Source organism: Corvus hawaiiensis, chromosome 1, assembly GCF_020740725.1.
Source record: "Corvus hawaiiensis isolate bCorHaw1 chromosome 1, bCorHaw1.pri.cur, whole genome shotgun sequence".
NCBI classification, from domain to species: Eukaryota; Metazoa; Chordata; class Aves; order Passeriformes; family Corvidae; genus Corvus; species Corvus hawaiiensis.
The window spans coordinates 93,657,488-93,684,360 of NC_063213.1; the positions used below are offsets into that span (position 1 = coordinate 93,657,488).

Below are 26,873 nucleotides of genomic sequence, written 5' to 3' on the forward strand. Positions count from 1 at the left end.
GCCCCCGGTACAGCCCCGCCCCCGGGAACAGCCCCGCCCCCGGGAACAGCCCCGCCCCCGGGACAGAGCCCCGCCCCCAGGAACAGCCCCGCCCCCGGGAACAGCCCCGCCCCCGGGACAGAGCCCCGCCCCCAGGAACAGCCCCGCCCCCGGTACAGCCCCGGGAACAGCCCCGCCCCGGGAGCAGCCCCGCCCCCGGGAACAGCCCCGCCCCCGGCACAGCCCCGCCCCCAGGAACAGCCCCGCCCCCGGCACAGCCCCGCCCCCGGCACAGCCGCGCCCCGGGAGCAGCCCCGCCCCCCGGGCACAGCCCCGCCCCCGGTACAGCCCCGCCCCCGGGCACAGCCCCGCCCCCGGTACAGCCCCGCCCCCGGGCACAGCCCCGCCCCCGGGCACAGCCCCGCCCCCGGGCACAGCCCCGCCCCCGGTACAGCCCCGCCCCCGTTACAGCCCCGCCCCCGTTACAGCCCCGCCCCCGTTACAGCCCCGCCCCCGGGAACAGCCCCGCCCCCGGAACAGCCCCGCCCCCGGGCACAGCCCCGCCCCCGGAACAGCCCCGCCCCCGGAACAGCCCCGCCCCCCGAAGGGCCCAGCCCGTTCCACAGGCCCCGCCCCCCGAAGGGCCCCGCCCCCCGCCGCGCGCACACCCGGGAGCTCCGCCCAGCCCGGCAGAGGCTCCGCCCCCAGCGCGCGCGCGTGACGTAGGCGTGGGTGACGTAAACGTGTGTGATGTGGGTGACGTGGGTAACGTGCAGGTGCGTGTGCAAGGGCGTGCGCGTGAACGCGGGTGTATGGACACCTGTGCGGGTGTGCGTGTGCACGGGGTGTGTGTGTGCACGGTGTGTGTGTGTGCGGGGTGTGGGTGTGTGCGGTGTGTGTGTGTGTGCGGTGTGTGTGTGCGCGGGGTGTGGGTGTGCGCGGGGTGTGGGTGTGTGCGGGGTGTGGGTGTGTGCGGGATGTGTGCACGGGGTGTGTGTGTGCACGGGGTGTGTGTGCACGGGGTGTGTGTGCACGGGGTGTGTGTGCGCGGTGTGTGTGTGCGCGGTGTGTGTGTGTGCGCGGGGTGTGTGTGTGCGCGGGGTGTGTGTGCGTGCGGGGTGTGTGTGCGTGCGGGGTGTGTGTGCGTGCGGGGTGTGTGTGTGTGCGGTGTGTGTGTGTGCGCGGGGTGTGTGTCCGCGGGGTGTGTGTGTGTGGGGGGGTGTGTGTGTGCGCGGGGTGTGTGTCCGCGGGGTGTGTGTGTGTGGGGGGGTGTGTGTGCGCGGGGTGTGTGTGTGCGCGGGGTGTGTGTGTGCGCGGGGTGTGTGTGTGTGGGGGGGGTGTGTGTGTGCGTGGCTGTGTGCACGGTGTGTGTGTTTGCACGGTGTGTGCACCGTGTGTGTGTGTGCACGGTGTGTGTGCGGGTGTGTGTGTGTGCACGGTGTGTGCGGGTGTGGGTGTGTGCGGGTGTGTGCGGGGTGTGTGTGTGTGCGGGTGTGTGTGTGTGCACGGTGTGTGCGGGTGTGTGTGTGTGCACGGTGTGTGCGGGTGTGGGTGTGTGCGGGTGTGTGCGGGGTGTGTGTGTGCGGGTGTGTGTGTGTGCACGGTGTGTGCGGGTGTGTGCGGGGTGTGTGTGTGCGGGTGTGTGTGTGTGCACGGTGTGTGCGGGTGTGTGCGGGTGTGTGCACAGTGTGCGTTCATAGGGCTCTGTGGGTGTGTGTGTGCAGGTGTGCCCCTGTGCGGAGGCGTGTGCGTGTGCACTGACACGTGCGAGTGCCTCGGGTGTGCGGGGGTGTTTGCACACCTGCTGGGGTGAGGGCTCGTGTGTTCACTCCTCAAGTGTTTGCACACACGCGTGTGCGGGTGTGGGGCACGGGGGGATGGGCACCCTCGGGTGTGGGTCACAGACACGGGTGAGTGCGGCTGCGGGAGTCTCGGGAGTCCCGGTAGCCCTGGGAATCCCGGGGCTCCCAGAGGTCTCAGTGGTCCTGGGGGTGGCGAGGATCCGGGGGACCCTGGAGTCCCGAGGCTCTCGGGGGTCCCGTTGGTCCCATTGGCCCCGGTGCTCTCGGGGGTCCCGTTGGCCCCGCTAGCCCCGTTAGCCCCGGCTGTCCCGTTGGCCCCGTTAGCCCCGTTAGCCACAGCTGTCCCGTTAGCCCCGGCTGTCCCGTTAGCCCCGTTAGCCCCGGCTGCCCCGTTAGCCCTGTTAGCCCTGTTAGCCCCGGCTGTCCCGTTAGCCCCGGCTGTCCCGTTGGCCCCGTTAGCCCCGGCCGTCCCGTTAGCCCCGTTAGCCCCGGCTGTCCCGTTGGCCCCGTTAGCCCCGCTAGCCCTGTTAGCCCCGGCTGTCCCGTTAGCCCCGCTAGCCCCGTTGGCCCCGGCTGTCCCGTTAGCCCCGGCTGTCCCGGGGGTCGCGGCTGTCCCGCGGCGCGGCCGCCAGGGGGCGCTGCAGGACAGCGCTCCGCGCTCGGGACGGCGCGAAAGCCCCGAAATCCCCCAAATTCCCCTTAAATTCCTCAGTCCTGGCGGGGAACGCTCCGGGCCCGCATGGAATGAGGGTTTAGGGGTGTGTTTGCAAACCCTCCGGCTCTGCAGCCGCACCTGGGCGCTCCCACAGCGGGCTGGAACCATCACTGAAACCCTTCGGAAACGCTGACACCTCAATAAAGGCAGCAAAAACCCGTCCCGAGGCGATTTGAGCCGCTGGTAACCCTCAGTGAAATCCCGGGAAAGGCTGGAATTTCTGGACACTCAGAGATGCTCAGGGCCCACTCCGTATCCGGGAATTCCTCAGCTGCTGAGTCCATCCCCGGGCTGGCATCACACCCTCACTGCAGGTGTAGCTGCTGTCTCTCATCCCAGCAGATTTTCTCATGGTTCTGGGGAGGTTTCCAGGATTTTGGGGCAGTCTGTGTCCTGTATAGTCCCTGTCTGTCCAGTGAAGGCATCGGGATGGGCAGGAAAAGGGACGATGACGTTCCCCTCCGGTGGCTTCACCACAGCACCCCAGGCAAAGCTCAGCTGCGGGTGGCAGCTGAGCCTCCTCACACCGTGGGTGTCACCGAGGACCTTCCCCTGAGCAGAATTCCTGCGGATTCAAGCTTGGAAAAGGCTCCTTTCTCCTTACGGGGCTCACGTCCTCAGTGGGGTTTGTCCCAGTCTCATTCCTGGTGGCTCCGTGGGGACAAGGGTTTGTTCCCTGGGGGACACACAGGGCTCTGCTCTTCGCTCACTGAGATGATTTTCCTGCTTCCTTCAGAGAGGGCTGTGCTGGGCGCTGCTTCCCTTCCCCACAGGAAAACCATTCTCCAGGATCCAGAGCTCCTTTTCCCACTCCTAGGTAGGAAAAAGCCCTGAACCAGGGAAGCCTCTCCTTGTAGAATTTTTGCTTTTCCTGAAATGGAAGCAGCGCTTCCAAAGCAAAATAAACTGGACAAGGCTGGAGCTGAGCCCGATTTCTCTCCAGGCAGGTCCCAGCCATCCTGGGATGCAGAAGGGATGGGATTCCAGGGAAACCAGGCAGGGATTGTGATTAGGATTAGGGTTTTGTTGCCTTTCCAGCTCTATTGTCATTGCTGTTGTCTTCCCTGAGCCCATGGAGAGTCCCAGGGCTTGGGGACACCCCGGGGCCTCCTCCCATCCCTTTCTGCTGAGCGACCTTCAGGACGTTGCTTCTTTCCCCCTCTCCTGAGTTTTCCCCCTCCCTGCTGGACTGGGAGATGCTCCATCCCAAAGTGCTGCTGCAACAGGAGATTCCCGTGCCTGGGGCAAAAATTCCCCAAGAGCCACAGCTCCATTTTCCCGTCAGGAAAACCCCTCTGGGAGTCGCTCTGGTCCTCAGCAGGATTTGCAGCTGCTGTGTGGCCCGCGGCACCTCCGTGCCCCACTGCCCTTCCAGGGGGCATCAGGCACTTTGGGAAAAGCCTCCTTCCCGTTTTCCCTCCCTGCAGCTCCCGGCTCCATCCTCTCCCCTTCCTCAGGTGCTGGTGCCACTCTCCTCCTCCCGGGGCGTTTCCCAGGATGTGGAGACGCCAGCAATGAACGGCTTTGCTGGAATTCCTCTGGAGATGGGGAACGTTTCCAGCGTCCCAGCAGGTGCCAGCTCAGGGCAAACCCCGAGGCTGCTGATTAAAGGATCCTTTCTGTGGCGCTTACTCTGCTGCCTGCTCTGTGATTGAAATCAATTAACCAGACCCTGTTAATCAGCGCAGGTGAGGCTCAGTGCTTCCCTGTCGGTGCTTGTTCCTGGCTGTCTGCAGGGACCAGGCACTCTTCCCCTCCGGATGGGAAACCGGGAGCATCCTGGGCATCATTTTCATTTAAATCTCCCTTTTTGAGGTCATTCCAAATCCGTGCCCGTGCCCACTTGGGGATATTCCACAAAAACCCTCCTAGGGCTGGAAAACTCTCCCAGGTGGTGGAGGAGGAAAGCAGCAGGATCAGGATTGTTTGATCCTGCCGAGGAAAGGCCCGGAGCCCGGGCAGCTGCAGAGATTCCAAACCAAGCTGTGCTCCACAGGGAGGATTGAGGGAGCCACACGGAGCCACCAGCACAGCCTGGGCCTTGCAGATTCCGTGTCAGGCTTTATTTCTTGGAGCAGCAGGATGGATGGACGCCTTGGATGTCTCTCCGTGAGTTAAGCCCCTTCCCAGGATCCCGTGGCTCCCAGGAAAGCACTAGAAGTAGGTTTTGGGGGATAATGGGCTGGGGATGGCTCTGGGTCCTGAGCAGTGGAGAAGTTTGGGTGGGAGGGACATTCCACACTGAGATCTTGGCCACCCATCACCCCGGTGCTTCCAGGACAGCTCCATGAATCCACGGACAAAGCCCTGGATTTCCCTTCGGGAGGGGTGACACCTCCAGGGACGATGTCCCCTCCCAGTGGGACAAGTGGCTTTGTGGTGCCCATTGACATTTCAGGGCTCCACAGCTTGAGCTGAAACCTGCAGAGGGACTGGGGACAGGGGATGGAGGGACAGGACACAGGGAATGGCTTCCCAGTGCCAGAGGGCAGGGCTGGATGGGATATTGGGCAGGAATTGTTCCCTGGGAGGGTGGGCAGGCCCTGGCACAGGGTGCCCAGAGCAGCTGGGGCTGCCCCTGGATCCCTGGCAGTGTCCCAGGCCAGGCTGGACATTGGGGCTGGGAGCAGCCTGGGGCAGTGGGAGGTGTCCCTGCCAGGGGTGGGGCTGGCACTGGGTGGGATTTAAGCTCTCCCAGCCCAACCCATTCCATGCTCCCGGTGGGGTGGAGCAGATTCCAAGCTCAGAGCACATCACTGCCGTCCCCTGAGCAGGTGCGCTCCTCATCTGGGAGAACGAGGGAATTCCCTGCTTTTCATCCATCCCCAGCCTGGCTGCTGCACAATCTCCATCCAGCCACGAGCCTTTGCCCATCCCAGCCTATCCCAGCCTATCCCAGCTGCAGCTGGTCCAAGCTGGGACGCGGCTCTCGCATCAGGCACGTGATAAAACTTTGCGTTATCACCCTGAGAGCTCCGGTTTGAAATGATTCCCCTGGGCAGGGAAGGTTTTCCTGTCAGGAAGAGCCAAAGGGACGTTGGGAATTCCTCTCCTGAACCCCTTTGAGTTCGTCCTCTCCCCACAGGGCTGTCCTTGGCACCGGGAGCCTCCCAAGCTCCATCCGCGTGTGCTGGGCTCGGGATGGGCTGCGTTCCCTGGGGACAGCCCCTCCCTGTCCCCTCCATCCCCTGGGTCAGGGGACAAAGGCCGGGTGACGTTTGGTGCCCTGGAGCAGAACTGGGATGGATTTTCCAGCCGAGCCAGGAGGTTTTGAAAGGAAAAGCAGCAGCAGCAGAACCTGAAATCTCCTGCCCCAAATCCTGGATCCCCCGTGCCGGGAAGCTGCACCCACCCTGCCAGGGAAGCTGCGTCTCCTGGCACATCCCTGGCATCAATTCCAGCCCCGCTGCTTCCTCCCACGCCCCGACTGTCACCGTGAGTCACCCCAAGCCACGCGGGACCCCTCGTGCCCAGCGCTCCCGGGGTTTGGAGCATTAAACCCAACTTTTGTGGGGTTTTATCCCTTCGGGGGGTTCAGGATCACGCTGAGGGGGTTGATCCCAATGGAAAAACTTCCTCCCTCTTCCCAAAACCACCGAGGAGACGCATCCCGGGCTCAGCCCCTCCGTCAGTTCGGGCACCGGAGGGCACTGAGCACCACGGGCATCGGGAGCCGCCGAGTCCCTCCTGCCCCTTCCTCCGGCCTGGGAGCGGAGCGGGCACATCTCGAGACTGCTCCTGCCCCACCCCATGGAATCCGTGCCCATCCCGGGCCCTTCCCTGGAATTACGGCCCCTTCAGTGCGGGGAGCACGGGCAGAGCTGCGATTTCTGGGGCTGGGGCCGGAAAAAACAATGAAACCCCTCAGGATTTGTGGGGTTTGAGGTCAGACAGCTGCAGAGCAAAATCCCCTTCACCTGCCAGGGCTGGAGCCGGTGGGAATCAGGGGTGGGATCCAGTGGGAATCAGGGGTGGGATCCAGTGGGAATCAGGGGCTGGAGCCGATGGGAATCAGGGCTTGGATCCATTGGGAATCAGGGATTGGATCCAGTGGGAATCAGCAGCTGGAGCAGGTGGGAATCAGGGGTTGGATCCAGTGGGAATCAGGCCTGGGCTGCGCTCCACGAACCTGGCAGCTGTTAATTGATGTTAATCCCATCAATGCAAATCATATTAAGCTCCCTGGACCCTTCCCAGTGGCAGCGCTGATAATTCCCTATAAATCAAATTTAGCGGCCCATAAACATTGGAACATCCCACAGCCGTTTTCACCCTCCTAAAAACCCATCAATTGCTGCCTGCCTGGATTAGAGGAAATAAATTCGGGAATTTATCTCCCTGCCACGATCATGGATGAAACCACATGAAAGAGACACTTGGAAGCTGCTTTTGTGTTGATTGTTACGGAGGTGCTGCTCCCTGGCTCCTTCAATCCACTCGGAATTGGGGGTAATTGAGGGATTTGAAGTCCTTCAATGCCTAAATGATGGAATTGTTGCTTCTCTGAGCCCTCAAACATCTGTGGGAGCAATTTTGGTGCAGGTGAGGAGAAAAAACCACCTCGGAAGGATCAGTGTTTGGAAAGGAGAATAAATCCCTTTATTTTCTCTTTTTAGGGATGAGGGGAAAGGAGAAAGGATCTGATGGGGGAAGAAAGAGTTTGTTCTGTTCAGCTCCTCGAACAGAAGACTGGGAAGTGTTTTTATTCCGGTGGGTGCATCCCTGGGAGAGCTGAACATCCAGAGGGATAAGGAGCAAGGAGGGAGGGAACGGGGGGAGGAATGAGGTGATTCCAGCAGGGGGAGGTTCAGCACATCTGAAGGAAGAGTTGGGATTTCCTGCGGAGCCCGGATGCTTTGGGAGCCGCTTCGTTCCCACAGGATTTACAGGAGTGGTGCCGGGAAGGTCTCGAGGTTGAACATCCCCGGGATGAGGAGAAAGGTGGGGACCAGGAGACTTCAAATCCATGGGATGTGCCTGCCTGGTGTGATTGTCCTCGCAGCAGGGACAAGGCTGATCCTCCTGGACCTCAATCCATCCTTCCCCGGGCACGCTGCCGGCTGGTGGGATGTGCTCTGCAGGAGATGAGCGTGGGGACGTCACCTCCTTAAGGGATGGCCACTGGTGGCTTTCCCGGCCATGAGGTCACGCAGGAGCTGCCGGTGGCCCCGTGTCCCTCTGCCTCCCATCTCCTCTGCTTCCTCTCCTCCCGGTTTTCCTTCCTCCTCCCGCCTGGCCAAGGTTGGAGCATCTCCCCCGTTCTTCTGCCCCTCTCTGCTCCCTCCACCTCTCCCCAGGGGCTGCTCCGCTGCTCCCGTTCCCGTGTTTCCATGGCATTGTCTCCCCAGCTCCAGGCTCCAGCGCTGTCACCCCTGGAATGTCCCTGCACGGGAGCGCTGCTGTCCCCTCCCCCTCGGCATGGACGCCCCGAGTGAAGCGGCCGCCAAAAACCCCTGGAAGCCTCAAATCTTGGTGTGGTCGCCCAGGCTGGGGACCAAGGCCCAGGGCAGGGGTGGCCAGGGCTGGTGGCTCGTGCCTGGCTCAGCCGCGGTTGGGTTTCGCAGGGATGTCACCCTGGATGGTGGCACCTCATCCCTCGTCGCTGTGCTCGGGGCAGGGAGGGACTGAGAGGGTTCAGAACTTGGATTTATCCTTTGTTTCTGTTCCCAGAGCGCTGAAGTGGCTCCAGGGGGATTTTGGCTCAGGGAAATATCCAGGGATCCTTCCCTCGGCACAGCCGGGGGTGGGACAATATCCAAGGGCAGGACACGGCGGCCCCAGGGGAGCGTCGGGATGGGCTCAGCTGGACCGTGTGGGACCCCTCCCGCTGGTTTGCAGGGAATTTGGGATTTTCCTGGGACGTCTCAGTGCTGTGTCTGGAAATTATGGCGAGAAAAGGGAGGGATCCTGCACTGCCACGGAGCACGTGGAGGGGATGGATGGGGAGCTCGGGATCCAGCAGGAATCGGGATCCAGCAGGAATCAGCATCCAGCAGGAATCAGGATCCAGGATTTGTAACCAGGGAAAAGCACTCCACGGGAATGGAGCTGCAGGAATCCCCAGCGGGGCTGAGCCACAGCTCCGGGAAGGGTCTCTGAAGGATCTGAGCCCCCTCCACCAGCCTGGATCTCCCTGGATCCCTGGAAGTTCCCTGCCCATGGACCTGGGTGTTCCTTAGGGACCCTTCCAAGCAAACCACTCCACACTCTGCGATTCCATGCGCTGTCAGCCTGCAAAAGCTGGCTTTTCCCGCAGCCGAATCCCGCTTTTCCCGGGATCAGATAAACCCTCCCGCCAGCGCAGATGGAGCTGGGAAGCTGCTGGATGCTGATCCCTGCGCCAGCACTGCCCGCAGCGCTCGGGGCTCTGGCACGGGCTGATCGCCGGCTCCTCTATCCCGGTGTTTAATCCCAGTTTTAAATTGGAAAAACCAGGGCTGGCCCCACGGCGGGGTGTCCCCGCTGTCACCTCCCGCCGCGGGAGGCCTGGCTTTGGTGTCCTTCAGCTCTGATTGATTGATTGCTGTTAATGAGCGCTAATTGCCCCGCTAATGACTCCTCCGCATGTCCCGGCTGCCCTGGCTCATCCCGACTGCCAGGCAGGGAATGCTCGGAGCCGAAAGGTCGGGAATGGGAGCAACATCGGGATGGCGTCGTCTCCTGGGCTGCTGTTTGCCAGGGGCTGTTCCTGCATCCCACCGGCTCCCGCTCCATCCTGCGGCACCTCCTGGCTGGATATGCGGTGGGCTCTTCCCGTGGGCTTGGAATTCCGGCGAGTCCTGGCACAGGGAAGCTCCCTGGAGCAGCACATGGAGGGATGGTCCCATTTTCTGCTGTGTGATCATTGCAAAATGGAAGAGAAATCGAGAGGGAATTGGCTCTCCATGGATTTCATATTTTTCAGGAAGGGGCTCAACAAGTTCTGGAGCCATGGAATGGTTTGGGTTGGAAGGGAACTTAAAGCCCATCCAGAGCCGCCCCCAGGGACACCTCCCACTGTCCCAGGGTGCTCCAAGCCCCGTCCAGCCTGGCCCTGGGCCCTGCCAGGGATGGGGCAGGTAAATATTCCTCAGAAGATGCCAGGGAGCCTTTAACTGGACCCTTCCATGTTTTCTGTGTCTTGGGGCTGCTCTGGCTCCTCACCAGGAGCCCACCTGGACCCATCGGAGCTGCTCTTCCCAGGCCAGCTCGGAGCCAAAGCCCTTTCCTGGCTGTTCCTGGGCTTTGGTGACTTGGCTTTGTCACCTCCCGGAGTGAATCCCCTCTCAGCGCTGGGCAGGGGATGGGATAAGCAAGGAAGGACTTGGCCATGGCAGCTTAAAAAATCACCTGGGATTTTGGGATCCCGTGGGATGTGGGAGGCAAGGACAGCAGGGCTTGGAGCCCATCCACAGCTGGTGGAGATCCTGCTGGGCTGGTGGACATCCTCCAGCTTTGTGGAGTTCTTGGCTGGATAAAGAGAGCCCCAAATTCCTGCCTTGTCCAAGACTTTGGTGGTGACTGGAGCAAGTCTGGAGTGAGCTGGAGGTTTCCTCTCCCTCCGGAGGACACCGGGAGCAGCTGGAATTCCTGTGGGATATTTGAAGGGGCTGAGCAGAGCAGTGCAGGAGGAACCAGGCTGCGATTTCCACTCCTCACAGAATATCTCGGTTTTCTTTTTCCCTCTTCCCTGTAAATCCGGATTTTGCCATTATCCCCGTAAAAGGGAGATCCCTCCTCAGACCCTGCCAGGGGACAGACGACGGCAACGACTTCCAGAGGTCTGTCCTGCTGCTGGGAATTCCTCCGGTGGATTTTATTTGCCTGTTCCCATCCCTCCCGCTTCCTTCAGCAGAGCATTCCTCGCACGGATCGGGAGAAAGGCAGGGATGGGGCTGGATCAGGGAGTCCCATTCCGGGTGGTCCTGAGCCTTCCTTCATCCCGGACACATCCCCAGCTCCCTCCAGCCTGAAAACCTCTGGGACAAAAACCTCTCCTGAAGACAAACAGTGCTCGGGGAGATTTATCATCGCTGCTGCTGTAATTGCCTGTCAGGATTAAAGGAATGGCCTTTCCCAGGGAACGCTGGGGCTGTTCTTTAAGTAATTAATTAATTAATGTGCAGCTTGTCACGCAAAATCAAGGTCACGGAGATGGAGATGATGTCCCAGGACTGCTGCTCCTCACAGCCTGGCACAGCCCTGCAGGGAGAGACTGGAGGAGAGTGGGGAGGGTTTGTTTGGGAATCTCGCTCCTCGTGGGCCCTACTGGGCCAAAAATGGATTTTTAATACAAATTACACCCTTCAAATTGAGACACAGAGGGTTGAGATGGGATTTGGGGAAGGAATTCCTGGCTGGGAGGGTGGCACAGGGTGCCCAGAGCAGCTGGGGCTGCCCCTGGATCCCTGGAATTGTTCAGGGTTGGGCAGAGTTTGGAGCAGCCTGGGGCAGTGGGAGGTGTCCCTGCCCAGGGCAGAGGTGGCACGGGGTGGGCTTTGAGGTCCTTTCCAAACCATTCCAGAATTCTGGGATGATTCAGGACTCCCTTCAACCTGGGAATGCTCAGAGGAATTCCATGGATTGGTTTGTGCCAGAACACACCAGGACAAGGTTTCTACTCCCAAAATGTGCCTGAGATCTGCTGGCTCTGGAATTCCTGTCCTGGGACTCTGCAGGAGGAGCTGCGAGACCTGGGCTCATCCAGCCGGGAAGGGGCAGCCGGGTGGGATCTGAATTTTGGGTGTCCTAAAAGCCACAAGGCCCCGTGCCCGAGTCCCTGCTGGGCTGGTTCCTCCTGGAGAAACCGCCTGGAGAAAACCGGGATGGCACAGGGGCATGAAGTAATCCCTAAATTCAGCTGTTCCCTGCACACACGGGAGGAGGAGGGCTCTGTCAGCACGGGAGGGACAGGGAATTTCCCCATTCTCCTGGTGGGATGTCCCTGCTCCTCCTCCCCTCCAATCCTGGTGTATCCCAGAGCTTTTCGCAGCCTGTTGCTTTCTGCTCCAGCCCTCGGGATGCCCCGGGACGCTGCTGTCCTGGGCGGGATCATTTCCCTTGGAGCACAGACTCCATTAGCAGCAGGAATTGCTGCCGGAGCTCCGGAGACAAACGCTCCCGTTCTTCCCGAGAGGGATCCGTTGGGTTGGGATTGCGCTGCCCATAAATTCTGGAGACAGGCTCAATTCCAGCGGCTTTCCCAGCTCGTAATTGGAACTCCATTAGAAACAGTAAACGTGGGCTTCGGGATAGAAATGCTGCTTAAATTCATCGGAGTGGGGAGGGATGGGAGGGGGGAGAGCGGGGACAGGGAACAGGGAAAGGGGAATAGGGAGAGGGAATGGGAATAGGGGAACAGGGAAAGGGAATAGGGGACAGGGAAAGGGAATGGGGGAACAGGGAAAGGGAATAGGGAATGGGAATAGGGGAATGGGAATAGGGGAACAGGGAAAGGGAATGGGGGAACAGGGAAAGGGGAATAGGGAATGGGAATAGGGGACAGGGAACAGGGGAATAGGGAAAGGGGAATAGGGAACAGGAAATAGGGAGAGGGAATAGGGGAATAGGGGACCGGGAACAGGAACAGGGAATAGAGGACAGGGAATAGGGAACGGGGACAGGGGACAGAGAATAGGGACTAGGGAACAGGGGACAGGGGACAGGGAATAGGGACAGGCAAAGGGAATAGGGGACAGGGAATAGGGACAGGGAATAGGGAATAGGGAATGGGAGTCAGGGAATAGGGAATAGGGGACAGGGAACAGGGACAGAGACAGGGAATAGGGGACAGGGACAGGGAAGAGGGGACAGGGGAGAGGGATCAGATCTTCCAGCGGCAACTCCAGGGGGTGGGGAAGTGGCTGTGGAACAGCTGTGGGGGAGTTTTGGGGCAGATCCTCAAAAAGTGTGAATTTTGCTCCATTTACAGACAGCTCATGGAATCCCAGGATCTCTGAGCTTGGAAAACCCTCCAAGGTCACCGAGCCCACCCTGTGCCCGATGCCCGCCCTGTCCCCAGCCCAGAGCACTCAGTGCCACCTCCAGGAATTCCCTGGACACCTCCAGGGACTCCAAACCTCCCTGGGCAGCCCCTGCCAAGGCCTGAGCACCCTTTCCATGGGGAAATTCCTGCTGCTGTCCACCCTGAGCCTCCCCTGGCCCAGCCTGAGCCGTTCCCTCTCCTCCTGTCCCTGCTCCCATCCTGGGCTGGAATGTCTGGAGCCTCTGACCAGCACCAGGCTGGAGCTGGAGGGTTTCTCCAGGAAATGTGGGCTTTGGTCTGGAAAAAAGAAATAAAATAACTTCCAAAAAACCAGGACCTTCTCCTGGATTTGTTATTGGATTTTAATGTTAATTTTAATGTTAATGTTAATTTTTAATTTTAATTTTAATTTTAATTTTAATTTTAATTTTTATTTTTAATTTTTATTTTTATTTTATTTTTTATTTTTATTCAAAATATTATTTTAATTCTTTGTTTTTATTTTTATTTTTATTTTATTGTAATTTTTATTTTTAGTCCTATTTTTATCTGTCTCAGTCCACGCTTTCCTCCTGCTGAAATGCCAAATTCCCATCAAAACCTTAATTTTTAGCGCTCCCTTGCCTTGATTTCTATTTCCAGCCATCCCCGGAGCTGCTCCCGTGCGGAGGTGACGGGGCAGCTGCCTGGTGTCGCGTCCGTGGTTTGCAGGGACAGGAGCCTCGGAGCCACCCGCGGCGCGGAATTCCCGGGAAATCGATCTCCAGAGGAGCCGGGAAGCTGCTGCTGCTGCTGCTGCTGCTGCAGGAGGGGCTCCGGGAGAATCCGTGGTGGGGAGGGACCTGGAAGTTCTGGATGTGCAGGAGAAAACCTGGAAACGCAGGATGTGGGATGGGAAACAGGCACAGACCCAGAGGAAATTGGGATCTCTCCCCAGAGCGCTCGGGGCTGTTTGGGATCCCCGGATCTTCCAGAATCCCGTGGAGGTGTTACTGACCCCCCCGGGAAACGCCGCGATCGAAGGGGCGGGATCCAGCAGGGAGAGGAGCGGGAACGCTCCTGACCCTCGCGGGACCGGGGGTCCCGAAGCGGGACACGGCCGAGGTGAGAGGGCGGCTCGGGATGTCCCCAAGAGAGCCCCCGGGGACAGGCGGGGCCGGGGCGGCGGCAGGGAACGATCTCCCTCTGCTCCTCTTCCCGTGGACCGCGGGGACAGGGGGACAGGGGGACAGAGGGACGGGGGGACAGAGGGACAGGAGGACACGGGGACAGGGGGACACGGGGACATCACCCTGAGGTGCCTCTGGCCTGGGGATCCCCGGGAATGGTCCCAACCCACCCCAAGGACCGCTGGGACAACGCTCCTGCTGGGAATGCTGGGCTGTCTGTGCACTGGCTGACCCTCGTGGGGCACTCCCGCCTCAGGATATCCCATTTTCCCATGATTTTCCATCCCTTCTTGGCTTGGGGACTGAGCCAGAGCCTCCCTGCCGGCATTCCCAGGGGGCTGGAGGGAGAGGCAGGGATTGGAGGCTGGATGAATTCCCTGTGAGCACCGGCACTGCTCGCTGATCCACTCCTGGATTATGGATGAGACTTCCTGGGAATCTTCCTTCAGATCCCAGTGAATTTGCCGGGCAAGTATTGACAGCTCTGAACAGCAGGAGCAGAGCGGAGCTCGGGTTTATTGGGAATAAATAGGGCTGGACAAACCTTATTGCATTTTGGATGGAATTGCTGAATTAGGGGCTGGAGATGTTCACAGATCCAGATTTTAGCCGAGGGCTCGTCTGGGCCGGGTGCAAATCCTTGGGGAATGTCACTGCAGGGATTCAGGGATGGCTCTGGGAAGAGTGGGGTCACGGCGCGGCTGGAAGGGGAGGGAACGTTGTTTGTCCTGTGCTGGGATGTCCCAAAGGCCGGGCTGGAGCACCCCGGGACAGGGGAAGCTGTCCCTGCCCATGGCACCAGAGGGGCTTTAAGGTCCCTTCCATCCGTGCTGGGACTGCGGGATTTGTGCCCCACATGGGGATGTGCAGATAAACCCTGGGATGAGGGAACGATCAGGAATGAACACGTTCAGCACTGGGGGCTGGGGGGCACAACACCCCAAGGGGGACAGCTGGGGATGATCCATGGGGACCCTTCTCCGAGGGCAGATCCATCCCAAAACACCTGGAAATCTTTGTGGAGCCCTCGGGATGTCTGGCTGGTGTCAGAGTGGCCATGGCAAACTCCGACACGGATCCGTGCTTCCCACAAAAGCTGAGGGATGAGCTGCACCGAGCGTGGCCGAGAACGGGATCAGGGAACGTCCTGAGCTGGGAGGGATCCACAGGGATCAACCTTTCCCAATCCTGGCTCTGCCTTGAGCTGAGAGGGATCCACAGGGATCAACCATTCCTGATCCTGGCTCTGCCCTGAGCTGAGAGGGAACCACAGGGATCAACCATTCCTGATCCTGGCTCTGCCTTGAGCTGAGAGGGAACCACAGGGATCAGCCATTCCTGATCCTGGCTCTGCCTTGAGCTGAGAGGGATCCACAGGGATCAGCCATTCCCAGTCCTGGCCCTGCCCTGAGCTGGGAGGGATCCACAGGGATCAACCTTTCCCAGTCCTGGCCCTGTCCTGAGCTGGGAGGGATCCACAGGGATCAACCATTCCTGATCCTGGCCCTGCCCAGACACCCCAACAATCCCACCCTGGCCTGGGAGTGCTGTCCAAGCCTCGGGGCCGTGTCCATTCCCTGGGAATGATGATCTCTAAGGTCTGAGTTAGGCTTTGGATTCCCTGGTGAGACTTTGCTTGGCTTTTCCAGGTAGAAGATGATTTTTGGGAGCCGGGAATGAAGAAGGCAGCCCCTGCCAAGGCGATGTTTGAGCTCTTTGGAATTTTCTCCTTCGTGCCTCAGTTGGGTTTCCCCAGTTTTAAATCTCTTGTCTCTTTAGAGGATTCCGTAATTCCCATTCCATAGGGGGAGAGCTCGGGAATGGTTTTGCTCACAGAAAATGAGGCAGATAAAGTTGGGATTCAGCCATGTGAGAAACAGCTGGAGGGATTTAGGTGGGATTTGGGAAGGAATTGTTCCCTGGGAGGGTGGGGACGGGCTGGGATGGAATTCCCAGAGCAGCTGGGGCTGCCCCTGGATCCCTGGAAGTGTCCAAGGCCAGGCTGGACACTGGGGCTGGGAGCAGCCTGGGACAGTGGGAGGTGTCCCTGCCAGGGCAGGGGTGGCACTGGAGGGGTTTTGAGGTCCTTCCAACCCAACCCATTCCAGGATTTTAACCCAACCCATTCCAGGATTTTAACCCAAACCATTCCAGGATTTCAACCTCTGCAATAACAAAACAAAGCACCCCCGTTGGTCCTTGGCTCTCCCTGTCCTGGTGATTCCCTTGGGAGCACCCACAGCCACCCCTCCCTCCCCACGGAGGCACTGCAGGAATTCCTGGAGCCCAATCCTGCTCCAGCAGCTGCAGCATCCCAGGAAGTCTCCAGGATTTGTCCCTCTGGAGCAGCCACGGGAGCGAGGGGTGCCCAGTGACCCCCCAGCTCCTGCAGCCCCAGGTGAGCTCCAGCTGCTGTTTGGTCATTCCAGGTGGAGGCACCACAGGAACATTCCCTGTTTCCATCCCTATTTCCATCCCTATTTCCACACGGATTCCTCGGGAGCTGCCAATTTCACTCCTTATTTCGGTTTGCTCAGTGAGCAGTAATGGGGAAAATGGATTTTTCTTTAATGAGGCTTTTTGTTATTTATTTGTTAAATTCCCAATAAAACAAACAGCTGGGAGCTCTGCCAGGCTGGGATTGATTTTCCACCGGATCTCCAGCTTTGCTTGGGCTGCTGGAGGTCATGGAAAAGTGGGAGAGGAGCAGGAGCTGCAGTTCCATGTCCTGGATGTGTTCATGGGACGGATAAAGGGAGGATTTACGGTGAAGGAACATTCTGGCCTCCAGGTGAGGATTTGGGAGCAGCTCCCAGATTCCCGAACTCTGACCCGGAGCACACAAACCAAATCCACCCTGGAATTTCCACTCCAACAGATCCTTCCCGGAGCAAAGGCGGATCCTCCAAGGCTCCAATGAAATTTTACAGCCTTTAATTAAAACCCCATCAAGCCTGGGAGGGTCAATCCCGTTAATGACCCCAGAGGTGCCGTGTGGGGCTTGTTCCCATTGGCCTGTGAGGTGACAGGGGACAATTCCAGGTGGTCCCAAATCAGCCTCTCCAGGGCTATCCCAGCCTGAGGGAGAAACGGGAGCTTCCTACTCTTATTTGCATTCAGAAATCTGATTAAAAGGAGAATTTTACAAAAATACTGCTGGATTTGGTGGCCACAGGAGCTGTGGGGCTGGCAGCAAACTCCCACTGGGACAGATCCCCCTGGAATGTGGTTTTTGAGTGGAAAACTGGAGGTTGTGTGTGAAAAAATGCTCTTTTTACTCCAGAGAAATCAACTTTGTGCATAAAGGCACAACCCCAAAGTTTGGAGGCAGGGAGGGTCCTTTGATTCCTCAAAAAAGTTGGATGAGAGGAAAACAAAGGGAAGCAGTTCAAAAACTGGGATGGGGAAGGGCTGGAGAGGGAGACGGGAGCTGTCGCCAAACATCCCCAAATGGGCCCTGACGCCGCTCCCTGAGGAACAGCTTTGGGAAGACAAGGAAGGGGGAAAAGCAGCTCCTTTCATCCCACTCCAAACCCGTCCTTTGGCCATGAACGAAGGGAAAATGTTTTATGTGTCCAGAGAGACGCGAGGAATGTTCGTGTGGGAAAAATCCTTCATCCTCCAGCAGGAGGGAACAGGGAATCACTGCTGAACTGGGCCTAGAAAGGGAACTGGGGCTAAAGTGGGCCTAGAAAGGGAACTGGTTCCAAACTGGGCCTGGAGAGGGAACTGGGGCTAAACTGGGCCTGGAGAGGGAATTGGGGCTAAACTGGGCCTGGAAAGGGAACTGGTTCTAAACTGGGCCTAGAAAGGGAACTGGTTCTAAACTGGGCCTGGAGAGGGAACTGGAGCTAAACTGGGCCTAGAAAGGGAACTGGAGCTAAACTGGGCCTGGAGAGGGAACTGGGGTTAAACTGGGCCTAGAGAGGGAACTGGGGCTAAACTGGGCCTGGAAGGGGAATTGGGGCTAAACTGGGCCTGGAAAGGGGAACTGGAGCTAAACTGGGCCTAGAAAGGGAACTGGAGCTAAACTGGGCCTGGAAAGGGAACTGGAGCTAAACCGGGCCTGGAAGGGGAACTGGGGCTAAACGAGGCCTGGAGAGGGAACTGGTTCCAAACTGGGCCTGGAAAGGGAACTGGAGTTAAACTGGACCTGGAGAGGGAACTGGAGCTAAACTGGGCCTGGAGAGGGAACTGGAGTTAAACTGGGCCTGGAGAGGGAACTGGGGCTAAACTGGGCCTAGAAAGGGAACTGGAGCTAAACTGGACCTGGAGAGGGAACTGGGGCTAAACTGGGCCTGGAGAGGGAACTGGAGCTGAACTGGGCCTGGAAAGGGGAACTGGAGCTAAACTGGGCCTAGAAAGGGAACTGGAGCTAAACTGGGCCTGGAGAGGGACAGAGATGAGGGCAAAGGTCCCATTTTAGGCCAAATCCTTTGGCAAAACGGACGGGAAGGACATTTCCAAGCTGGAGCACAGAGAAATGGGAATGTTTTGCTCGGAGTGAGTGATCCAGGGACGAGCAGCTGTTCTGGGAGACTTTCGATGCAATCAGATCCTCGGGTCTGTGATGGGAACAATTGGCAGGGGCACAATTCCAGGCAAACCCTTGGAATCCAAGAGGAAAACGGGATAAAGGAGGCGTGGGAGATCCCTGGAAACGCTTCCCCACCACAACCTGCTTGGGAACCTGGACTTTCCCGAGGTTTGGGGGGAATTTACACACCCAGTCCCAGAGCCAGTCCCAGTTCCAGAGCCAGTCCCAGTCCCAGTTCCAGACCCAGTCCCAGTCCCAGTCCCAGTTCCGGTTCCAGTCCCAGTCTCAGTCCCAGTCTCAGGCCCAGTTCCAGACCCAGTCCCAGTCCCAGACCCAGTCCTAGTTCCAGTCCCTCAAGACTTCGGTGGCTCTGCCAGGCCACGCTGCTCCGGCAAGGCTCGGAAACGAGTGCTGGGGATGTGTCCTGGGATGTGTCCTTGGGATGTGTCCATGGACGTGTCCTTGGGTGTGTCCTTGGGTGTGTCCTTGGGTGTGTCCATGGATGTGTCCTTGGGTGTGTCCATGGACGTGTCCTTGGATGTGTCCTTGGGTGTGTCCTTGGATGTGTCCTTGGGTGTGTCCTTGGGTGTGTCCTTGGGATGTGTCCATGGACGTGTCCTTGGATGTGTCCTTGGCATGTGGGGAGCCAAGGCGGGAGCCCCAAAATGGATTTTTAAGGATCTCTTTGTGCTGTCCCTCCTTGTGTTGTTGCTCCTTGAGGTGGGGTTGGACCAGGTGTCCTCTAAATGTCCCCTCCAACCCCACCTGTCCTGGGATTCCTTGGTTCTGGGATTCTGGGATCTTTGAGGATGGGATTCTCCTGATGCCTTTTCCTGGTTTTAAAATCAAGACTCAAACGCGGTTTGAAGGGAAAAAGGGCTTTTACCTCGGTGTTTATTTTAAGGATCCTCAGGTGCGCAGGTCCAGGTGGGATGCGCCGGAACGCACCCGCCGCGCCCCCCGCCAGATCGGGATCACTTGGTGGGTGTTGCTAATTAGCACATCGGACAAAGATTCCCCAGTGAGAGGCTCAGGGAGCCCCCTCGCCGAGGAACCTTCCCCTGGTGGTTCCAGCTCCGTGTGCAGAGCGTTCTGGAGGGGACCCTGGGCTCTGCGGCCTCGGAGATGTTTGGGTGTCCCAGCTCGACAAACACGGCCAAGAACGCAGGGGAAAAGCACCGAGAATGCAGGAGTTGTAAAAAGGTAAAAAAGGGGAATAAAAGAAAAGGCAAAAAATCACCATGGCATCACTCTGTGTTCCTGACCTTTCGCTCCTGCCCTGAGCACCCTCGGGAAGCGGCACCCCAGGGATGGGGGCTGTGACCGAGCTGGGCTGGGGGCTCGGGGGGTGTTGGGGTGACCTTGGCTGGATGCCACCAAAGCCTCTCAGTCCCCTCTGCAGGACAGGGACAGGGAATAAAAGGAAGGATTCAGGAGTTGAGAGGAAGAGAGGGAGAGATCCCGCCCCGACCCCATCACAGACACAACAGACGGAACTTGGGGATATTAATTGAATTTATTCCCAACAAAACCAGGGCAGGAAAAAGAGAAGCAAAATAAATCTCAGCACCACCTTCCTGCCAGCCCTCCCTCCTTCCCGGGCTCTCCCTCCTTCCCGGGCTCTCCCTCCTTCCCGGACTCTCCCTCCTTCCCAGGCTCTCCCTCCTTCCCAGACTCTCCCTCCTCCCTCCGGCAGCGCGGGGGGCCGGGAATGGGCTCAGGCGGGTTCTCCCCTCGGGGTTCCCGCTGCTGCTGCTGCTGCTCAGGGACAGCGCTCGGAGCCCGCCCCTCCCTGCCCAGCTCCTCCTCCCCTTTCCCGCGCCCTCCTTCCCCCTCATCCCTCTCCCCGTGTCCCTCTCCCACCTCCCCCGTCCTGTTTCCACAAACTCCTAACTGGAACTGGGACTGGGTCTGGGACTGGGATTGGGATTGGGAACGGGACTGGGACTGGGTCTGGGACTGGGACTGGGATTGGGATTGGGACTGGGATTGGGATTGGGACTGGGTCTGGGACTGGGAATGGGACTGGCTCTGGGACTGGGACTGGGACTAGCTCTGGGACTGGGACTGGCACTGGGAATGGGACTGGGACTGGGACTGGGACTAGGTCTGAGACTGGGACTGGGACTGGGACTGGGACAGGGATGGGGATGGGGACTGGGATTGGGACTGGGTCTGGGACAGGGACTGGGACAGGGACTGGGACAGGGATTGGGACTGGGTCTGGGACAGGGACTGGGACTGGGATCCTGCAGCATCCAGCACTGGGACCCCCAATCCTCTTCCCAGTTTTTTCTGCAACCCTTCCTGAATTTTCCACCCTGGGCTTTGAGGGGGTTGCACATTCACAGCTCTCATTCCCTCTGAAATTATGGATGGGGATCCACAACCTCAGTTCCAGCCTAACAGTTCCTGCTTTATTACCAGGATCAATCAAATCAAACCCCGATGGCTTCCAAACGTTCTCCCTCCTCGCTCCCGTTGTTATTTTCTTGTTTTTTATTAGGAGAGACAAGTTCTGGCTCCGGGAGATTTCCCTGCCAGTAAACAATGCCATTAAAAACAAATCAGGAGCCTCGTTTTCCACGGATCCGGCAAAATCCTGCGCTCGGCTCCGCGGTGCCGCCGCGGGATGGGCACATCCAGGTGGTGTCCAGCTGCTGCTCCTGCTGCCTTTGGGGCTTTTCCCTGGATCTGTGTCCCTGAATCCCGGCCTTGCTGCTCCAACACAGTTGCTCTGGCCTGGATGCGCGGGATTGGGAGGTGGCTCAGGATTTGGGATGTCCCTGTCCCCCCGGAGGGGCGTGGGGCCATCCTTGCCCTGAGTGTAGAAGGGCTGAGCTCCTCACGTTGTGGGGATCCAGGATTTTCCCTTGGGATTCATTCCCCCTTTCATTAGTCTGATCCCACATTTTGGGGATCCAGGCTGGATTCCTTTGCTCCAAGTGCTGCTGATCCCTGGTTGGGGATCTCAAAGCTCCTTCCAGTGGGAGAGACGAGGAGCCTGGGATGCTTCTCCCACAGCCCCGCTCCGTGTTTGGAGGCTCCCAGGCCTGGTGGGGGGGGGCTGGAACATTGGGAAAGGATCCCAGTCTTCTTCCCAGCCCCTGCTTTGGTGGCTCTCTGCCCCTCCAGCCTTTGGGATCTGTCTGATCCCTGTCCCCTTCCTGGTGTCCGATCCCTGTCCTCTCCCAGTTTTTAATCCCTGTCCCCTTTCCCAGTTTTTAATCCCTGTCCCTTTCCCAGTTTTCGATCCCTGTTGCCTTTCCCAGCATCCGATCCTCATCCCTTTCCCAGTTTTTAATCCCTGTCCTTTCCCAGTTTTTAATCCTCGTCCTTTCCCAGTTTTTAATCCCTGTCCCCTTTCCCAGTGTCCGATCCTCGCCCCTTTCCCAGTGTTTGATCCTTGTCCCCTTCCCCTCTGGATCCCTGCACACAATTCCCAGCTCCCAGCCCCCCTTCCCAGCCAGATGTGGGAATTCTCTCCCACAGGGAACCAGGCACAAATCTGGAATATTTAAATTACAGTCTAGCTACAAACTGGGAGCCCCTCTGGAATGATTTTTCCGGGTCCTGGCAGAGCGTTTTCCAGCCTGGCCGTGAGGGGAGGGCTGGGAATTCTGTGCAGGGAAAAAGGCACTTCCCGAGCTCCTGAATTTTTCAGGGGTGCCCCACATGACAAAGTGCTGCTTGTAACCCATCCGTTATCCCTTCTTTTCTCATCCATAATTGAAAAGCCGGCTCCTGTTCTCCGCCAACACGCCGGGAATTCACAGGGATGCTTCCCCCCGGATCCTCCCAGCCCCTGGAGCAGCTCCCGCCTCCCCCGGCTGCTGCTTGATGGTGCCAGGGATGGTTTTCCACGGCTGCAGCTGGAGAATCCATGCGGGCCGAAGGTGTTCCCAAGGCTCCGCCCTTCTCCCAAATCCTGTTCCCACCGTTCCTGGTCTCTGCCTCCAACCCTGGCCTGGGGCTGCTCCTGGACTTGGATCTTTGGGGATTTTTCCTGCTCTGAGGGCTCCTGGCTCAGCTCTGTCCAGCCAAGGCTCCCCAGGGTGCTGCCACATTCCTGTCACTGCCATGGGAATGGGAATGGGAATGGGAATTGGGCACTCCCGGTGTCCCCGAGGTTGGGGGTTGGGTGGGAATTTATGAATGCTCTCCAACGTGACAAATTCTGGCGCTCCCATCCCTTATTTAGGGGAATCCTGATGGAAAAAGGCTCCGGGGGGCTTGGGAAGCCCCTTGCCAAGGCGGGGGATGGGAAAGGTGATGGAAAAGGGAATTCGGGCTGGTCCAGTGAAAATAATTTCTGTTGGAATTGCACTTCTGGGTTATCCAAACGAAAGCAGCTCCCCAGAATCTCAGCCATGGATTTAACTGGGAAAATCTGATGGAGCCTGAAATCCCAGTGTCCTGGAGGGGCTTGGAGCTGTTCCTGGGGATTCGGGGATCTGGGAGAGGTGGGATCCACAGGGCCAGCCCAGAGGGAAGGTAAGAGCAGAGCGATGCCCCGAAGCGTTCCCTGGAGGGCTCCTCTCCAGACTCCTTCATCCCACGTTTATTTTGGGATCAGCTTGCTGGGATTTCCCCAGTGGCTGCTTCCCTTCTTCCGGACATTCCCGTGCCAGCCCCAAACCCTGCCAGGGTTATTCCTGCAGATCCTGCCCACGGTGCTCCTGCTCCAGGAGCAATGGTTTGGGGTCGGAGGTGAAATTCCCAGCTGGGAATTCAGGAATCACAGCTGTTAACGACCCCAAAGATCAAAATCCCCCCAGGGAGCCTCTGGATGACCAATGTCCTCCATGGAATGTGGGAAACCAGGACAAACCTGGACCTGGGAAAACCACTGGGATATTTCCAAGAAGAGCCAAAGGTGGGATCTCCCCCCCCGGTCCTGCTCCGCTTTGCTCCTCTCCCATCCCGCTTTCCTGGAGGAGATCAGTGGGAAAATGGGATTTGTGCTCTGCAGACTTCCCGGCTCTGCCCGAGGTTTTCCGGCTCTTTGCCGAGTCCCTCCCACCAGCACCGGGAGTCTCCAGGGAAGGATGTGGATCCTGGAGGGGACCAGTGGGAATTTCAGCCAGGCTGAGGAAAAGGGAGGATGAAGCCGACGCTGGAAAAGCCGGGAGCTGCTGTGGAGCCAACATCCCATCCCTGCAGGGAGCCAGCCCTGCCCTTCCCTCGGGAACAGCTCCACAATCCAGCGGGGCACTCCTGGGAGTGTCCGGAGTGGGGAAATGTGGGAACAGCTGGGATGGGACGGGAATGGGGCAGGAGCAGCCGGGATGGCTCAGGAATGGGGCAGGAGCAGCCTGGATGGCTCGGGAATGTGGGACCAGCCTGGATGGCTCGGGAATGTGGGACCCGCTGTCCCGCTGCGGGGCCAGGTTTGGGTGGCCCTGAGCAGGACCCAGAGCCTGGAGCAGCCCCTGGAGCTGCCCTGGAGCGATCCCAGATTCCAGCGGCTCCGGCTGGTCAGGCACAGCCGTGCCAGGAGCAGCGCCGGGGCCTCGGGAATCCCGGAGGGAGAAATGAAGGAATTCTTGAAGTGACAGGAATGGTTTTGCTGCGGGCACAGAGGGAGCCTCGGGAGCCCCAAATCCCAGCCAGGCTGCAGGAGGGACACAAATCTAAGGAAAAAGGGAATTCTGGGAGGGGCTGGAGAGGCCGAGAGAGGGAAAAATGCAAAGCTGGGAGCAGGAATTCCCCAAATCAGTGACCTGGGAATGGTCCCACCCCACCGGCACCCCGGAGCTCCACGGAAATCCCAGGGATGTCACTGAGGATTCCAACGCTCCGATCCTTCCAGGAATGCAGCTGGGATCAGCCTATTCCTATTCCTATTCCTATTCCTATTCCTATTCCTACTCCTGATCTCCCTACTCCACAGTTTTCCCGGATGAAACCCTGGATTGTCCTGATCCACGGCCCTGGGTGTGCTCCGAGCTCAGGAAGAGCAGGAGCCCTGCGGAGTGCGCAGATGATTCCTGTAAGGAGGTGGGGAATATTCCTGCCTGGAATACCGATGGAGAGGCTGGGAAACACAGGGAGGAGGGGAGGGAAAACTTCCGAGAGCTTAAACTGGAGTCAGACCCGGAGCACGTTAATAGGGATGGGCTCAGACACAGCCAAGGACACAGCAACTGCAGCTCCCAGGAATTGCAGGAATTGCAGCTCCCAGGAATTCCAGGAGCTAATGGATCAGCATTGAGCTCTTGGAGTGGAGAAGGTAACAAAACCTTCAGAAACCACCAAGGCATGGGAGAGGAACCATCACAAGAATTCCCATCAGGATGGCATTGGGATTGGGATTGGGATTGGGATTGAGATTGAGATTGGGAATGGGTTTGGGATTGGGATTGGGCTTTTCCCGCTCAAACTGACACAAGCCAAGGACAATTTTCCTGCTAAGAATTCCTGTTAATTGCCTCTAATTGCTGGCTCAGGGGGAGGACCATGGAATGTCCTTCACAGTCGGTGATTCCCGGGAATGATGAAGTGCTGGTCCTTGGAGCATCCCGTGGGATGCAGGAGCCTCCTGAATGCCGGGAATGAAGGAGGAGCAGGGAGAGGTGCTGGGGTGACCTTGAGCGAGTGCAGGTGACTCCAGGAGCAGTTCCTGGTGTTTTCCTGGTCCCTGTGGGAACACAGCTGTGGGAGCTGCTCAGGGATGTGGTGGCTGGGCCATAAATCCCGGGAATGTGCTCTGCCCTCTCCATGCCAAGCTGAGCCTTCCCATTCCCCAAAAACGCGGCTGCACTTCAGAAATTCCTCCTCAGAGCCGGTTCTGTCCTGTTTTCCTCCCGAAGCATTCCCAGGGATGTTCCTCACTGTCCCGGCCTCCAGCGCTCCGTGCCCTGTGGGGATCATCCCTTCGGATGGCAATTCCAGCCTTGTTCCATGGATTTGGGGTTGAGGATGGATTTCCTGAGCTCCGGCTGAGCCACAGCCCCCATCGGTCCCACTCTGGATTTTCCCACCTTGTCCATGGGATTTTGGGATTTTCATCTCCAACAGGGGTTCTTTTATGATTTTTTCCAGCAGGATTTTGGGGTTTTTGGAGGCTGATGGTTGGGAAAAGGCTCCTGTGCAGGGAGCATCCCCTCTGCCCCAATCCCTGTTTCCATTCCTGCTCCCATCCCTGCTCCATCCCTGCTCCCACCCCTGTTCTCATCCCTGCTCCATCCCTGCTCCATCCCTGTTCCCATCCCTGTTCCCATCCCTGTTCCCATCCCTGCTCCATCCCTGCTCCATCCCTGTTCCCATCCCTGTTCCCATCCCTGTTCCCATCCCTGTTCCCATCCCTGCTCCATCCCTGCTCCATCCCTGCTCCATCCCTGTTCCCACCCCTGTTCCCATCCCTGCTCCATCCCTGTTCCCATCCCTGTTCCCATCCCTGTTCCCATCCCTGCTCCATCCCTGCTCCATCCCTGTTCCCATCCCTGCTCCCATCCCTGCTCCATCCCTGCTCCATCCCTGGGCACTGCCCAGATCCATCCAACACCGAACAGGGTGTTATGGACCTGCCGGTTCCTTTTCCACTCCTTTCTCCTTTCCTTGGAATGTGTTCCAAGCCATCGTGGGGTTAATTACAGCAAACAATGGAGCTTCCCTTTTCCCTGGAAAATCCCGCGGCACTGGAGCAGAGCTGGGGCTGTGCTGGGGTCTGAACTTTGGTTTTTCTCTGAATTCCCAAATCATCCTCCCAGCTTTTCCTCATCTTTGATCATTCTTCTTTTTTCTGGAAAAGGATCCCTTCATCCCGATGAGGTTTGCAATTGGAAGTGAAATCTCCTCCCATCCCTCTCCATCAGGGCTCAGGGCCTTTTCCAGGCACCCCAAACCCTCATCCCTTCCTGAGGGTGTTTCTCGGAATTCCCAGGTCTCTCCCAGGGCTGGAGAAGGGGCAGAGCAGCCCCTCAGGGCCTGGATCCAGGGATGAAGCTGCTGCCGACACATTTTGGGATGCACTTGGATGGAAATGGATTTTCTTGTTACGCCTCGGAGCCAGGTAAAGTGGATCAGTGAAGGAAAAGTTGTAATCCCAGAATCCCAGATGGGTTTGGGTTGGAAGGAGCCAAAAGATCATCGAATTCCCACCCCTGCCCTGGCAGGGACAACTCCCACTGTCCCAGGCTGCTCCCAGCCCCGGTGTCCAGCCTGGCCTGGGCACTGCCAGGGATCCAGGGGCAGCCCCAGCTGCTCTGGGCACCCTGTGCCAGGGCCTGCCCACCCTCCCAGGGAACAATTCCTGCCCAATATCCCACCCAGCCCTGCCCTCTGGCACTGGGATCCATTCCCTGTGTCCTGTCCCTCCATCCCCTGTCCCCAGTCCCTCTCCATATTTTTTCCAGGCTCCCTTCAGGCCTCAATGGGGTCACCCCAAGCTTCTCCTCTTCCAATTGAACAATCCCAAAACCTCCTGGAGAGGTTTCCAACACCTCTGTCAGCAAAGAGATTCCACAACATCCCGGAGATCCTGGCACATCCCGGAGATCCCGGCACATCCCAGAGAAGACAGGGATGCAGCTGAGCACGGCCATGGCACGGCTCCCACCCCACCCAAAGCTGTGTGAGAACGTGGTGGGAGAGGAAGAGGAGGGATAAGGGATGAGGGAGAGCCCTGGGAAGCTCCCGGGATGGGCTTTTCCTGGGATCTGCCCTCCCCCTCGGGATGAGGGCAAGGCAGGAATGACACAGCCTG

At 58.6% G+C, this 26,873-nt stretch overlaps 1 long non-coding RNA gene across 2 annotated transcripts; it reads left to right on the forward strand.

Moving 5' to 3' along the window:
• Nucleotides 1–668: 668 nt before the first annotated feature.
• On the forward strand, nucleotides 669–12,529 carry LOC125330975. Of its 2 annotated transcripts, none has more exons than XR_007205805.1 (4): nucleotides 669–755; nucleotides 4,493–4,605; nucleotides 5,582–7,206; nucleotides 12,407–12,529. It is a non-coding gene; the product is annotated as an uncharacterized LOC125330975 (long non-coding RNA). The 2 variants fall into 2 exon arrangements; XR_007205806.1 differs by having other exon boundaries at nucleotides 7,113–7,206.
• Nucleotides 12,530–26,873: the final 14,344 nt, after the last annotated feature.